Source organism: Triticum urartu, chromosome 3A (genome assembly GCF_056163025.1).
Source record: "Triticum urartu cultivar PI428250 chromosome 3A, HENAU_Tu73, whole genome shotgun sequence".
In the NCBI taxonomy this organism is placed as follows: domain Eukaryota; kingdom Viridiplantae; phylum Streptophyta; class Magnoliopsida; order Poales; family Poaceae; genus Triticum; species Triticum urartu.
The window spans coordinates 698,251,004-698,261,229 of NC_141875.1; the positions used below are offsets into that span (position 1 = coordinate 698,251,004).

A 10,226-nucleotide genomic window follows, 5' to 3' on the forward strand; every position below is an offset into this window, starting at 1 on the left:
AACTGAGTGAGAATTTTAGAGATAAAGATATATAATTGGTTTGAGCAACCATGTGTTGTACTCCAATTCTCTCTCCTCCATTGTACTCGATATTTTTTGTTGTTGCAAAAATTGTACTCTATAGTACATATACCTCTATGAGGATCAGATCAAAACAACCAAACAACATAGAAATATTGTAGCGATCCAAGTATTTTCTACAGTTTGTAGTATGCAAACTAGGTAGAGTAAGATATTAGTTTTTTATTCCGGATTTATGTTGTGTGTTTACAAAATTAGAGTGACATATTAGCCATTTTTATGAATAACATTTGTATGACATATGTGTTACTCCTAGTTTAATACTCCCTCTGTAACTTTTTATAGAATGCTTTTAGTGTCCATGATAGTTTCAAAATGCTTCTTATACTTTGATATGGAGGAAGTATCTACCAAGCCCGAGGGTGGAAAGGTCTGCGCAAGGAGCAGGGGAGCATCAAATTCAGTCCCCTCTTCCATCACATCACAATCTCTCTGTCACTCATACAACAGGGAAGCATATCATATCTATAGACATGACACAACCGACCTAACAGGTACCCATTTTTGCTCACGCTTACCGTTCATGGAGCTTAGGAGCTCCAACATTATTGCATGCTTATTTCATGTTTCTACTTCTGGAAACAACAGTATGATATGGACTTCATTGCAGCACTGCTACAAGACACATATAATTTTCTGATGTGCTAAAGAGAATGAAAGCACCACACCGCTTGCTTCAAAGGGAGAAAGGTACTCCACCATGGACCTGGTCCTGCATACGAGTGCAGTTGTTGGGCACTTTGCGTCTTGAAAGGTACTATGCGGAAGCGCGACCTACCATCTTTGCATCCTTTTGCTCAGCTGTCAACGCGCCACTTAATACATGCATACCCACTTTCGCGCCCAGACGCAGGCACGCAGCACATAAATACAAGCGCACGCACACAGCACGCGTCACAGCAGCGAAACACCGACTACTCAATAGAAAAACCATGGCCACTGCCGCGCTCTTCTTCGTCCTCCTCGCCCTGGTTACCATGAAGTCGCAGACCGCGTCGTCCCAGAAGGAGACGCACCTCAAGGTGTACTGGCATGACGTGGTGAGCGGACCGGACCCAACGTCGGTGCCGGTGGCGCACGCGGCCACGACCAACACTTCCAAGGCAGCTTTCGGCCTCGTGATCGTCATCGACGACCCGCTCACAGAGGGCCCCAGCCTCAACTCATCCAGGCTCATGGGCCGTGCCCAGGGCACCTACATCGCCGCCGGCAAGGACCAGATGGCGCTGCTCATGCTCATGAACTTCGTCTTCACCGCCGGCAAGTACAACGGCAGCAGCGTCGCCATTATGGGTCGCAACGCGGTGTTCACCGAAGTTCGAGAGATGGCTGTTGTCGGCGGTACCCGCGTTTTTAGGTGGGCTCGCGGGTACGCGCAGGCCAGGACGCACACCTTGGACCTCAAGACCAACGATGCCACGGTCGAGTACAACATATTCATCAGGCACTAGTTCCGGCCGTGGTCAAAATTTACCCAGAGTTAAATACCATGAATACGAATTGTGTGTTCAAACGATAATATTTGTTGCTTTCGGAAAACCTTTTTACGTTTTTCGTGCGATGTCAATCACAACTGATACTGTTGCTGATTATCTATACAAGTCGTTTTTTCTCGTTTGGACTCTCATTGTCTTTTTCTTGTTCTTTAAAAAAAATTGATCCTGTGGATACTTTTTTTTTGACATCGTCAGGTCGTTCTCCCATCCACGTACTACACAACCTATGCCTAGCTCGACTGGCCAACTCATGAGCCCCAAGATTAGCTTCTCTAGGAGTATGCTCGAAAATGACATGAGGGAAATCGCATGCGCTATGATAGCAATCATCGCAAATTGCAGCTGCAGCTCCATAGGATAGCTGGCCATTATCCCTTGTCTCAATCACATCGACATTGTCCGAGTTCACTTCCAGTCGGTTGCACCCTGTGATGGTGGCTGGCAGGGGGCGTAAGAAGAGGCCTGGCATGGATGGTGAGGCGGAGGCGGGCTTGGGCATGCACAGCAAGCAAATAACAGTCGATATTTGGCCTGTTTCCGGGATGGAGTTTGACGTCCGCTGGCACGTCTCCTTCGCGGTGGACCTGGCGTCCGCACGCATTGTCCACTTCACCGACGGCGAGATCCTCCTCCGTCGAGGAGCGCCCCGGATCATGCTGATCGACGACAAGGGAGTGACGGTGGATGCGCGCTACTTGCGCGAGGGGGAAATCATCGATATTGGCCAGGTCATCTCCTTCCCATGCCACTTTGCTAGGGTTCGTGACCGTATTCTGACAAACGACACAAGTGCGGGTACACGGGGACAGGAGGCGCATGGTGGTGTGTGCGGTGCACCGAGCCGCGTCCGGGACGGGCAATGGCGGGGCCCTGGGATTCTGGGGCCACATCCAGGCGCGAGTGAGGCGGCCGCCATTGATGCCCGACACGTGGACGAAGATCCGCGCGGCCATGGGGCACGGGAGGATGCCACAGGTACAAAAGCCGCTCCCACCCCGATCCGTGACCTAGACGCCGCTCTATCCCACTTTTGGGAGACCCCGAGAAACCCTAGATCGAGATTCCCCTCCTCCTTCCTCTGGTGGGAGGGGAAGATTGGAGGCGACCACAGATCCTACGCAGAGGTGGCTGCTTCCCCACGCGAGCCGAGCGAGATGGAGAACCGCGGCGGCCACGCCTTCCGTGGAAATCGTCGGGAGGGCTTCGGATCTGGGCGGATGGGGCGCGGAGCTGGTCGATTCGACCGAGGGCGCGGTCGAGGCCGATTCTCGTGGTCCAGGGACGTCGACGGCGACGACCTCTCCACCAACAAGAAGACGGCGTCGGCTTCGGACGACACCGAGCGGTGGGACGAGGCTGCAGAGAGGGCCAAGCGGGCCAGATCTGGGGGGGTTTGGGTGGAGAAGAACCCTAACCCTCCTGGTCTCAACGCTGCCGATATCCACAGGAAGAAGCAGATCTACGACCCGGTCGTTCGTGCTGAGTCCTCATCTCAGGTGCCCCCACCCAAAGCTTATGATCCTTGCTTAATCTGCAAAGCTACTAATCATACTCCTGGTAGTTGTCCGCAAGCCTTTTGCGAGAGATGCAGTAAGATGGGACATCTAGCCTCAGTTTGTGTTACTTTCCTGCCATGGGAGTGTGTGGCACCGATGTGTGCTTTTCAGGCCAAGGGCCAGGGTTTTTTCTATATCCCAGATTCATGCACTGCTAAACAATTAAAAGAGAGAGCTACTAGTGTTGTTATCACAGTGATTGAGGGGGAGATAGTGTGAAGGATCTTGAGGATGCTTTCTCTGACTACATTGGGACCAAATGGCACTGTACTACTTGCTCTATTGGTCCCAATACATATGTCATGCGCTTCCCAAATCAGAGAGATGTTAAAAAAGCATGTTATAATAATAAAATGACGCTGAAATCTTGTGGAGTTGTTGTGAAAATTGTCCCCTGGTCGGCTAATGTTGGGGCTAAGGGTGTGATGGAAATTGCTTGGGTTAAGGTTGCTAACGTTCCATTAGAGAGGAGAAACGAGAGAAATTTGGCTTATGTTTCATCTCTGGTAGGTGTACCACTTGAAATCGACATGGCCACCCTACATAAGCCAGAATTTGTACGGGTCCGGCTGGGATGTCGCAATGTGGATGAGCTACCTGGGGTTGCAGAAGCAGTCTTAGGCACACATTTCTTTGACTTCTTCTATGAAGTTGACAAGGTGTTGGTGAGAGATCCAGAAAGAGAACTTAAAAGTGCCCAGGTTGGCAATGTAAAAGGAAACTCATCAAATGATAAGCAGTTCTCTTGGACATGCCCCAAGTCTAATGAAAAAGAGAGAGGGAGTGGACCCAGTAAATTTATGAACAATGGGAAAAATACCCCGATTGAGCCTGTGGAAGAGGAACATGATGAATCTGAAGAAACTGAGGATAATACTCTCCTGATTGAAACTATTGCTGATGAGGCATGCGAGAGAGATGACCTGTTTAAATCCATTACAATTCCTGCTGCAAAGAACTTTGAGCAGCATATGGATGGGATACAGGTAGTTAAAAGTCCTTCTGGCAATGACTTGATTTCAAAAGATATATCTGCTTTGCATATATCTCATTTGGATCATCAAAAAAATGAGCAGGTCGAGGAGCTTGAGGGAGAGGAGTTTGAGAAGGAAAGGGGGAAGACTGATTATATGGTACAGTTCCCTACATCCTCAGATGATATGGGGGAAGTGATTCCTACTCCTCCTCTTATCCCAGAAGCTGGCCTAAGGCTTAGTGTGAGGACTATGCAGAATATGGAGACCAAGATGCAGTATAAAGCTATTGTTATCTCCAAAAAAAGAAATCTGGAAGGTAACGAACCGACCCATAACTCTTTTGAAGTTTTGTCTAATCATGAGATGATGCTTAGGGCAACTAAAATGGGAGTGTTGATCCCTGATAATAATTTTGCTAGTATTGATATATTAAGAGAGTTGGAAAGGATCAGGAATGAGGAGGAAAAAATAGATATAATTTCTGAAAATGGTGTAGAAGACAAAATGTTATACATCACTAATGGGAAAGGAGATATAACTCCTGTCAGCGATGAGTGGGCAGAAGATATAGAGGAGTTAGAAGAGGAATTTACCCTGGTCAGGTCTACGAAAAAGAGAAGACCCAAAGCCCATGTGGTTATTTCTAGGCCAGTGACTAGGAGTCAAAAGCCTGATAGGGGTGGAAAAAAAACCTGGTAGCCCTGTCCATCATTCCATGGCCGCCAAGGGAAGGGGGAGAAAAAAACTGGTATTAAATGATAGGTCTCTTTTGGAATTGTAGGGGGGCAGGAAAGAAAGGAATGAGTTCCTGCCTTGCTCACATTATTAGAGATCATTCCCTGGACTTTATTGGTCTACAAGAGACTCACAAAAAAGTTATATGGATAGCTTCTTTAGAAAAATTGACCCATACGAGACATACGAATGGAATTTTGTTCCATCTATAGGCAGATCTGGGGGGATCCTGTGTGGTGTGAGGAAAGAAAGATTTGAGGGAGTAGTATGGAAAAAGGGCAGGTTTATCCTGCAAGCTTCTTTCTTTGATAATAAAGAAAAAAAGAAATGGACACTTTGCACTGTATATGGTGCTGCTCATGATAAAGATAAGGATGATTTTTTAACTGAACTTTCTGAGTTCTGTAGTCATATATCATCCCCTTTGTTTATTGGGGGAGACTTTAATATTCTTAGGCATGCTGGGGGGAAAAACAAACCATGGCAACATTCCACTTACTCTGATTTGTTTAACTCAGTGATCAATGCTATGTGTTTGAGTGAGGTTTATATGAGTGGGGGGATGTACACATGGACCAATGGACAATCTCATCCAACCCTGGAAAAGTTAGATCGTGCTCTTATGAGTAATGACTAGGAGGACATTTTCCCGCAAGTTAACATTAGGAAAATGGTCAGAGATGTTTCAGATCATAATGCCCTCTTGCTGTCCTCTGACAACCATGTTGTTAGATCTCCAAAGACAAGAGAGTTTAGGTTTGAATTAAGTTGGTTGAAATCAGATGAGTTTCTTCCCTTAGTGGAGAAATCTGGAATCAGTATGTAAAAGCTACTGAACCAATTGATATTCTAAATATCAAATTGAAACGGTTCAATTTTTCTTTAAAGGATGGGGTTCGAATAAATTTGGTCATGAAAGAATCAGAAAAAATAATATCAGAGAAGAGTTGAGACTGATTGAGGAGGAGGAAGAGAAAGGAAATATTGATCCTGGTACCTTTCGTAAAAAATGAGTTGTTGGTCGAGCTAAATGAGATTTTAATCAATGATGAACTTTTTCTGCTACAACAATCTAGAGAACGATGGTTGCTTAAAGGAGATAGTAATACTGCCTATTATCAAAAAAATGCTAATGGGCACAAGAGGAAAAACACCATTCACTCTATGAGTGTGGGTGATGTTAGCATCGAAGGTACAGATAATATTTTGAGGCATGCCACTGACTTTTATAAGTCTTTGTTTGGACCAGCCCCTGGGAATCTATTTTTACTTGACCCTGATATTTGGGGGGATAACGAGAGATTAGATGAGGCTGATAATTTGATCTTGACTAGACCTTTTTAGGAGGAAGAAGTTAAAGCTGCTCTGTTCTCAATGAACAGTAATAGAGCCCCAGGGCCTGACAATATACCTGCTGAGTTTTACCAGCATTGTTGGGAGATTGTTAAAAAAGATATAATGAATCTTTTCTTAGCATTTTATGAGGGAAGGCTGGATGTACATAGGCTTAACTATGGCATTATCACCCTGCTTCCCAAAGTTAATGGAGCTACCAAGATTCAGCAATTCAGACCCATATGCTTGCTTAGATGCCCCTACAAACTGATCACTAAAGTTCTAGACAATAGAGCAACTCCCTTCGCTGATGTGTTGTTCAGTAAACACCAGAATGCCTTCATTAAAAACAGGCACATCGTGGATGGGATCATGTCCCTCCATGAGATCTTGCATTACACCCACATTAGGAAGAAAGTAGGGATTGTCATTAAACTAGATTTCGAGAAAGCCTATGACAAGGTGAATTGGGAATTTTTGCTTCAAAGCTTAGAAAATAGAGGCTTCGGCGCCACTTGGTGCGGATGGATGAAGAAGATCATTCAAAATGGCACGGTTAGTGTCAAATTAAACAACACTTTGGGCCCATATTTCCAAAGTCACAAAGGGGTTAGACAAGGAGATTCTATCTCTCCCTTCTTGTTCAATATTGCAGCTGAATGTTTGTCCAAAATGGTGTGTCAAGCGCAGAATAATGGATTGATTACTGGGCTTGCCCCTGAATTAGTGGAAAATGGTGTGGCCATCTTGCAATATGCTGATGATACAGTGATATGCATTGAGCATGACCCTGAGAAAGCTTTAAATATGAAAATGTTGCTCTATATGTTTGAATTAATGTCAGGATTGAAAATCAATTTTCAGAAAAGTGAGATTTTGTGTGTTGGTGGGGATGATAATATTCTGACAACATACGCTGATATGTTTAATTGTCAAATTGGACACTTTCCCATGAAATACCTGGGGGTACCAGTGAGCTACTCAACTTTAAGAGGAGTGGATTGGGAATTTTTGGAAGAAAGGTATATTAAAAGAAGCGAATCCGGTTAGGGAGTAGTGCTTCTTCGGGAGGTAGACTTACTTTGCTTAAATGCTAATATCTCTAGCATTGCCTTTTACTATCTATCCATGTTCTTGCTATCAAAAACTATGATTGCAAGACTGGATAAGCACAGAAGGAGATTTTTCTGGCAAGTCTCTAAGAATAGGAAAAGGTATTATTTGGTCAAATGGACCAGGATCTGTCGATCTAAAAACAAAGGGGGGCTGGGAGTTAAAGACTTGCATAAACAGAATCTCAGTTTGCTCGCCAAGTGGTGGTGGAAACTGGAGACTAAAAAGGGTTTATGGGAAGATATTATTAAGGCTAGATATTTTTGGAGAGATACTATTGCCTCGGTTAAAGGGAAAACCAGCGACTCCCCCTGTTGGAAGGCAATAATGAAAGTAAAAGATCTTTATATGGCAGGTAGACGTGTGGTGATACAATCTGGTAATATTGCCAGACTTTGGAAGGATCCTATTGGGGATCAAGTTCCATTTTGTGAACAATTTCCCAGATTGTTCTCTATATGCATTTTTCCTGAATGTACTGTCAATACTTGTCTTATGGCTGAATGCCCAGTTTACACTTTCTTGGAAAAGCATATTGTGGGGTGTGACTATGACTGGATCTGGAGGGCAAGTATACCTCTGAAGATCCTTTTATGTGGCAACTATCGCAAAATGCTATTTTAACTAGAGATGTAATGAAGCACAGGGGGTGGAAAAAAGATCCAAAATGCTCCTTTTGTGCAGCAAAAGAGACATCCCAACATCTCTTTTTTACCTGCCCGGTGGCTAGGGTAACTTGGAGAGCAGTGGCTTGTATGTTTGGGACTGACTTATGCCCAAATAATCTATGGCAAGCATATGTGTGGTGCCACTCATTTTTCCCAGAAAGGGGAGTTTTTTACATAGTAGGCATTGCTGCCATATGTTGGGCGATTTGGACGTGTCGTAACAGAGTTACATTCAAATTTGTACCTCTGAGAAACCCTTTTGAATGCATTTTCTCTGCTTGTGCTCTCCTTTGTTACTGGGCAGGGTTGATGAAATAGCAAAAGGATGCAGAGGACTTGAGGACTGGAGCGAACATGTTGAAGAGCAATGCTTCAAGACTGATGCAGATCTGTGCCGTGGCGCATCAGGATGAGGGAGCTTGCTGAGGCCAGAACAAATGAAGAAGGCCAAGTACACAAGAGGTGGTTCCTGCTGCTGTTGCTCTGAGAGGGAAGCTGTTTATGATGGTTTTGTGTGGGTTGGGTGATTAGGCCCTTTTATCCTTACTTACTTAAAAACAGTCTGGTAGTTTTGGTCTGATGCTGTGATGTAATGGTGTCGCCGGGTTTTCGCCCCACAGTAGGTAATCTCGATGGCAAGTGCTTACAATGGGTTTCCCGGCGATGCCTGAACTCGCTTTCCCCTTCCCCGCCTCTTTCTCTGGACATTTGATGTATTTCCGTTATGTCGCAGTAATGGAAAGGAGTAATGCCCGGTTCAAAAAAAAGTCGGTTGCACCCTAGTGTAGCAGCTAGATTTAGACTAAATCTTAAGGCCATTGCTTCTGCCATAAAGGCATCTCCACACCACTCAAGTGTTCCATGTTCAGCACCAATAAATTTACCATTTCCATCCCTAAGAACAGCTCCATAGGATCCTTGAAGCATGTCACGATCAAAAGATCCATAGACATTCAATTTGACGTATGGTCCTGTGCATACTTGATAACTCGACCTGGTCTTGATATTGTATTATTGTAAGGCCGGATGTAATTGTTATCATCTTCATGTTAATATATTATTACTCAAAAGGAAAATTATTTACTCACTTGCTGTAGCTTTGATTCTCATCAAAATGGTTGTCGCCGGCGGTATAGGCGTTTACAGGTGGGCCTGTGGCTACGCGCAGGCCAGGACGCACACCTTGGACCACAAGCCCAGTGACGCCACCGTCGAATACAACATACTAATCAGGCACTAGTCTCGGCCGTGGTTACCAGAGTTTTTCTTTTTCGTTTTTGCGATTAAATTTTACCTAGAGTTAAGTACCGTGAATACGAATTGTATGTTCAAGCGATAATATGTTGCTTTTGGAAAACCTTCTCTCGCAACTCGTGTGATGTCAATGACAACTGATAGTGTTCCTGCTTATCCGTTACAAGTCATTTGTCCGCATGGACTCTCTATGTCTTTTTTCTTCTTGTGTTCTTAATATTTTTTGGTCTTGTGTATGCTTTGGGTGTGTTTGATTGACTGAAGTACCCCCAAACAGGCTCAGTGGATACAAGAAAAACATGTTCGTTTGTGGACAGGGAGAGTTGACTTGCATCGTCATGAATCTTAAAGCAAGCCCAAGCCTGGCTTGCTAGGAACACTCGAATCCGCCGTTTTCAGCGGGCTAAGCTGAGTCAAGCACAAAAAGGGAAACTCCGTGCACGGCGGTGCAGGGGGACTGGGCGCCGAGATGGCGGGACGCCGAAATGTTCCAGCATGGGATGGCACAAAATCTAGCCTCCCCCTTTGTACGCATTTTAAACATTTTTTAAATTCTTATTTTTGTTTCAAGTACAAGATTAATAGTCGAAGGCACGTGGTTTGCATGTGTGCAATGTTCCAAGGGAGAATGAACAGATGTATGGTGGCCTTTTAAAAGATTTAAAATTACTAGTCGAAGGCACGTGCTTTGCATGTGTGCAGTGTTCATTACGATTTCTACGCAAACAAGAAAATTTAAGTACAAGCCAAGCACTTTGTCTAGGGAGTTTTAGCTTCACAACCTCTTGCCGTGTTACAGTGTTCCTGAATTTGTTACGGAAAGAGGAGACTAAACGATAATAAGACGAAATGCATGCAAAAAATAGTCTGCAGATGTGCGGTACGTACACTTATTTACATAATTCCATAATATACTACTAGCTCACTGAATTCATGTTTTGGTTAACTGAATTTGGATGGTTTGAACGTTGGCCAGGGGAAGCCTATAGTGGAGAACACACACTCTTGCCA

The 10,226-nt window shown here is 44.7% G+C and overlaps 1 pseudogene; it reads left to right on the plus strand.

The window, feature by feature from the left end:
• The first annotated feature begins 983 nt into the window (after positions 1–983).
• LOC125527064 (dirigent protein 22 pseudogene) lies at positions 984–1,698 on the plus strand (annotated as a pseudogene).
• Positions 1,699–10,226: the final 8,528 nt, after the last annotated feature.